The sequence below is a fragment of the Ovis aries genome, chromosome 17, assembly GCF_016772045.2.
Source record: "Ovis aries strain OAR_USU_Benz2616 breed Rambouillet chromosome 17, ARS-UI_Ramb_v3.0, whole genome shotgun sequence".
Taxonomy (NCBI): domain Eukaryota; kingdom Metazoa; phylum Chordata; class Mammalia; order Artiodactyla; family Bovidae; genus Ovis; species Ovis aries.
Window position 1 is genome coordinate 49,776,918 of NC_056070.1, and position 5,956 is coordinate 49,782,873.

The 5,956-nt window shown below is 41.7% G+C and overlaps 1 pseudogene; it reads left to right on the forward strand.

The window, feature by feature from the left end:
- The first annotated feature begins 222 nt into the window (after nucleotides 1-222).
- On the forward strand, nucleotides 223-971 carry LOC105602854 (small ribosomal subunit protein uS11-like; annotated as a pseudogene).
- The last annotated feature ends 4,985 nt before the right edge of the window (nucleotides 972-5,956 follow it).

Here is a 5,956-nt window from a genome sequence, read left to right on the forward strand (position 1 = left end):
TTTGTGCACCATTCTCTGATAAATTGATGCTGAGGTAAGGAAACAATGTCACATGGGTTAATATTATTAAACTTCAGGCTCCAGTAGGTCTAGGGGCTACGGTCCTCAAGTAGTTAACATCTTCCTTTGGATGAGGGTTCTAGCATCTGTAGAAAAACTCCGGAAACATGCATCAGATACTATTATCTAGGTACTTCAGAGAGGAGCTAAAGCCGAGGATATGGGGAAAGGGTCTGCCCCCGGGGAAGGAGGAACCAGCTTTGTTACAAGAGCAGATACAGATTTGAGGTTCAGATTGTCATAAAGTTTAGAGACAGACAATGAATAAGTTCTACCATTTTTTTAAGGTGACAAGTCCTTTTTGTTTAGCAATTGGAAGAGCAAAAGGAAGTTGTCAGGGTTTTTCTGCAATAAATAGTTCTGCCTGTCTTTCTGGTGGCGGAGTCTGGAAAAGATGCACAGAAATGGCACCTCGCAAGGGGAAAGAAAAAAAGGAACAGGTCATCAGCCTCAGCCCTCAAGTGGCTGAAGGATAAAATGTATTTGGTGTGTGCCACATCTTTGCAGCCTTCAATGACACTTTCAGGCATGTCACTGGTCTCTCTGGCAAGGAAACCATCTGCCATGTAACTGGTGGGATGAAGGTGAAGGCTGACCGAGATGAATCCTCTCCGCACGCTGCCATGCTGGCTGCCCAGGATGTAGACTAGAGAGGCAAGGAGCTGGGCATCACTGCCCTCTACATAAACTCCAGGCCACAGGAGGAAATAGGACCAAGACTCCTGGACCAGGGGCCCAGTCACCGTTCAGAGCCCTCACCCGCTCAGGGATGAAGATTGGGCAGATTAAGGATGTCACCCCCATCCTCTCCGACAGCACCCACAGGAAGGGGGGTCATCGTGGTCGCCGTCTGTGAACAGGACTCCTCAAATTATTGCTTTTTGTTAATAAATTGCTTTGATGTAAAAAAATATATAAATAAATAGTTCTTCTCACTAAACTGTGACAGAAAAAGGGCAAACTAAAGTTAATATTATTTACTGGAAATGGAGTTTGAAGGTGAAGTTAAAAGGTGGAGATTCAATAATGGTAAACAGTTTATGCATAAAGAAACTTAGGCTTAAACAAGACAGACTTTTTTTTTTCTCTTTTTTAACAGAAAATTCCGTAGTGGGTAGTCCAGGGCTAGTCCAGGGGAATTCTCATTGCCATTATCTTTTAGGCTCATTCTATCTTTCCACTTTGCCATCTTTGTCATTTGATTTCATCCTCAAATTTGTCTCATGGTGATTACAGGCTTCTGCTGCACCAGTCATTGCATCAGCATTCCAGGAAATGGGAAGACTATAAAAGGCTAAATGCCAAACTGAGTCAGCATTCTTTTAAGGAGTTTTCATGGAAAATCTACTCAGTAGTTTCCACTTAAATCTCACTGTCCAAAAATAGTCAGATTGTGAAAACTAGTCTACTTTAACCTTTGCTTATAGCTACCTGGACTTATCATAGCATTGTTACTATGACACACAAGATGAATGGATATTGCTCAGGCAATGCTGGCCTGTCAGCCTCAGAAAGACAATGTTAAAGTAAAACGGAGAAATATTAGAATTACTTTTAATGTTTCACAAGCATGTTAATTATGCATGATTTTCCAATTTTTGCCATTGTTTGAGTACCACATCTTCCTTTTCTTAGTCTTGGCCTTTGAATGTACCCATTTGTTTAATTCGATTTTTATTTGTTTGCAAAAAGAACTTTATAGTACACTATAAGTGAAAACTGCTTTTCCCCTAGTCTGGAGTCACAGCCCTCTATAGAGTTTCCATACTCTGTCAGCTTCTCCCACAATTCTTCTAGGCATTGTTCATCTGACATTGGTACTATTGACATTTGGGACTAGATAATCTTTGTTGCGGTGATCTGTCTGTCCTAGACAAGGTAGGATGTTCAGTAGCATCCCAGGCCTCTACCCATGAGATGTTAAATGTCGGTACTACAAACAAAAATGTCTTTTGGAGGGGGACTTCCCTGATGGTCAAGGGGTTAAGACTGCACACTCTCAGTGCAGGAGGCCCAGGTTCCATTCTTGTTCAGGGAACTAGATCCCACATGCTGCAACTAACAGCCTGAATGCCACAAAAAGAATCAGCACAGCAAAAAAAAAAAAAAAAAAGCCTCTTTGGGGACAAAGACAGCCAGTGTTTCCCTGATGGAAACAATGGTATAACCTCTCATTCCTATAATAAATTATTTTCTATAATATTCATTCTAGTTATGCTTCTCTGATGGAATTCTGATGGATACAGAAGATAATAGTAAAATACAAAAAAATTAATAATATAAAGTACTTGTGGGATTTTCACATAGAAAAGATTCCAAGCCTGAAGTTGGGTCTCTGCCAAATAGGGAGATTAAAAAGCATAACACCCGGCTAGTACCCAATAGTCTCTCCTCATAATGGGACCAAAACCTAAAGAGAATTAGAATGGAAATAATTTTTCTCTAAGTGAGTTAATGTAATTTTGTGCCTTGCCTTGTACCACCAAACACGAAGCCATAGTCATCTGTGCTGGCTGATCTGTGCTGGCATTGATCTGATCTAACTAATGGAGAGGAAACCCAGGAACTGAAGGAGATGTATCCAAGACTTGGGCAGAGGAGAAATACACTTCCGTAATTCCTGTATTTTGTAAATCTTGGGCATCTTCAAATTTGTGAGCATCTTAAACCACTGTGGGTTTAAGAATGTCAAGACATTCAGGTATCCATGACTCTTGGATCCTAGAACAGGGGCCCCGAACCTCTGGGGTCTAAGGCCTGGTGACCTGAGATGGAGCTGATGTAATAATAATAGAAATAAAGTGCACAATAAATGAAATGCACTGAACCATCCTGAAACCATCCCCCCATGCCCTCCCTCATCCCCTATCCCACTGTCTTCCATGGAAAAATTATCTTCTGTAAAACTTGTCCCTGGTGCCAAAAAGGTTGGGCACTGCTGCCGTAGAACATAAGCTAAGAGGTGCCATGCACCAGAGTGTGACATTAAGTGAGTTTGGTAACCAGCTACATCCCCAGCATTCTTCAAGGCAATGTGCATTGTTTCAGTTCAGTTCAGTCGCTTAGTCGTGTCTGACTCTTTGCGACCCCATGAATCGCAGCATGCCAGGCCTCCCTGTCCATCACCAACTCCCAGAGTTCACTCAGACTCACATCCATCGAGTCAGTGATGCCATCCAGCCATCTCATCCTCGGTTGTCCCCTTCTCCTCCTGCCTCCAATCTCTCCCAGTGTCAGAGTCTTTTCCAATGAATCAACTCTTCCCATGAGGTGGCCAAAGTACTGGAGTTTCAGCTTTAGCATCATTCCTTCCAAAGAAATCCCAGGGTTGATCTCCTTTAGAATGGACTGGTTGGATCTCCTTTCAGTCCAAGGGACTCTCAAGAGTCTTCTCCAACACCACAGTTCAAAAGCATCAATTCTTCGGTGCTCAGCCTTCTTCACAGTCCAACTCTCACATCCATACATGACCACAGGAAAAACCATAGCCTTGACTAGATGGACCTTTGTTGGCAAAGCAATGTCTCTGCTTTTCAATATGCTATTTAGGTTGGTCATAACTTTTCTTCCAAGGAGTAAGCATCTTTTCATTTCATGGCTGCAGTCACCATCTGCAGTGATTTTGGAGCCCCCCCAAAGAAATAAAGTCTGCCACTGTTTCCACTGTCTCCCCATCTATTTCCCATGAAGGCTTTGGCTTATCAAATGGTTTTAGTACCTGCCTTCATGGACTAAAGCCGAATGCTTGATTTATTTAAAAAGTAAAATGAAACAAGATTAATAATAACATAGCAACAATACAACACATTCTCATTCCACATCAAAAACATGTAGTTTATTTCAAGTTAAAAAAACAATTCACTGACCTTTTCTTCTTTTTGTGAGTATTTGTTGATGGGTTTTGGCCCCTGAAAAGAGACTCTGACTTTCAACTGGACTCAGTCTTCCACTGAGATTCACAGAATCATTTTTCTTATTTTTTTTTCATTTTTCTTCTTTAGACATTCAATTAGAACTGGCACAGAACCATAGTTCCTTGAACTAAAAAAAAAACAACAACAAAAAAAAACCCACTACATTATTTTATTTCTGTCCATAGGGGGAAAAATCAATAGATTTTCAAGTCATACTTGATTTTATTTTCATTGTAATGCTAAAATACATGCCCATGGTTCTATGTAGGATTACAAGAGAGGAGTTAAAAGGTTAAATGTCAGACAAGCTGAAGATCAGAGGCCTCTTACAGGGGTGGCATCAGACGCTTGGAGCTTATTTGCATATGGACCTTATTTGCATACGGGCCTCATCTGAGTATGGACCTCAGTAGCACTTGCCAAATCTTATTCGGTCAATAAGAACTATGTCCACCCATAGGCAAGGAAGCTTTCCCTGCATCTAGCCCAGGAGAAACTTAGGTACTTAAACTTACTTTTCCCATCACTGGGATTATTAAATTTGTAATTCAAAACTGAGGTTTAAATTCCCCACAAAGCTCAGACGTTCGGAGAGGGTGGAAAGACATCCGTCTGCCTTCAACCGATAATGCCTTTAGTGTGCGGGGAGGCTTTGTGCTCTGTGTCTTATGATCAGTTATAGAAGTTCATCTTCCACGCCTCGGGGCTCAGACATGAAGGAAGCCCATAAGTAGCAAGAGCCGGTCCCTATGACCTTAAGGTAGGAGGTAACCACTGATAACACACAGACCACGCGTCCGAAACTATCCCCTGGGAGCGTAAATCCCAAACCAGACATCTGAATCTGGAGGTTCTAAACTGATCTCTGCAGGCAGTCCTTTTTCGAAGGGCCTCTTTCTCATCGGCTGCGCCCCTTCAGTGTTAATCCGAGCCTTGTTAAAAAGCAAAATAGAGTTGGATCAGGTTGAATTTGAGAGATTTCACGTTCAACTCCACGTCTCTTGGAAAAATGATTTTATCTGGTAACTCTGGGACTTCACATCCATTTAAAATATAGCGGTGGGTACATGGAGATCCCAAACTCGGTAACTATCCCTTCTCCCTGCCCTTCCCCGGGGTAACTATAAATTCATTCTCTAAGTCCAGGAGTCTTTTTCTGCTTTGTAAATAAGTTCATTTGTATAATTTCTTTTTAGATTTTACTTGTAAGCAATATGGGCTTCCCAGGCGGTGCAGTGGTAAAGAATCCGCCTACCAGTGCAGGAGAGGGACAGATGTGGGTACAATCCCTGGCTCTGGAAGATTCCCTGGCTCTAGAAGATCCCCTGGAGAAGGAAACTGCAACTCACTCCAGTATTCTTTTCTTTTTTTTAATACTTTATTTTACTTAACAATACTGTATTGGTTTTACCATACATCAATATGAATCCACCACGGGTGTACATATGTTCCCAATCCTGAACCCCCTCCCACCTCCCTCCCCATACCATCTCTCTGGGTCATCCCAGTGCACCAGCCCCAAGCATCCTATATCCTGCCTCGAACCCAGACTGGTGATTCGTTTCTTATATGATATTATACATGTTTCAATGCCATTCTCCCAAATCATCCCACCCTCTCCCTCTCCCACAGAGTCCAAAAGACTGTTCTATACATCTGTGTCTCTTTTGCTGTCTGGTATACAGGGTTATCGTTACCATCTTTCTAAATTCCATATATATGTGTTAGTATACTGTATTGGTGTTTTTCTTTCTGGCTTACTTCACTCTGTATAATAGACTCCAGTTTCATCCATCTCATTAGAACTGATTCAAATGTATTCTTTTTAATGGCTGAGTAATACTCCATTGTGTATATGTACCACAGCTTTCTTATCCATTCATCTGCTGATGGACATCTAGGTTGCTTCCATGTTCTGACTATTATAAACAGTGCTGCGATGAACATTGGGGTACACGTGTCTCTTTCAATTCTGGTTTCCT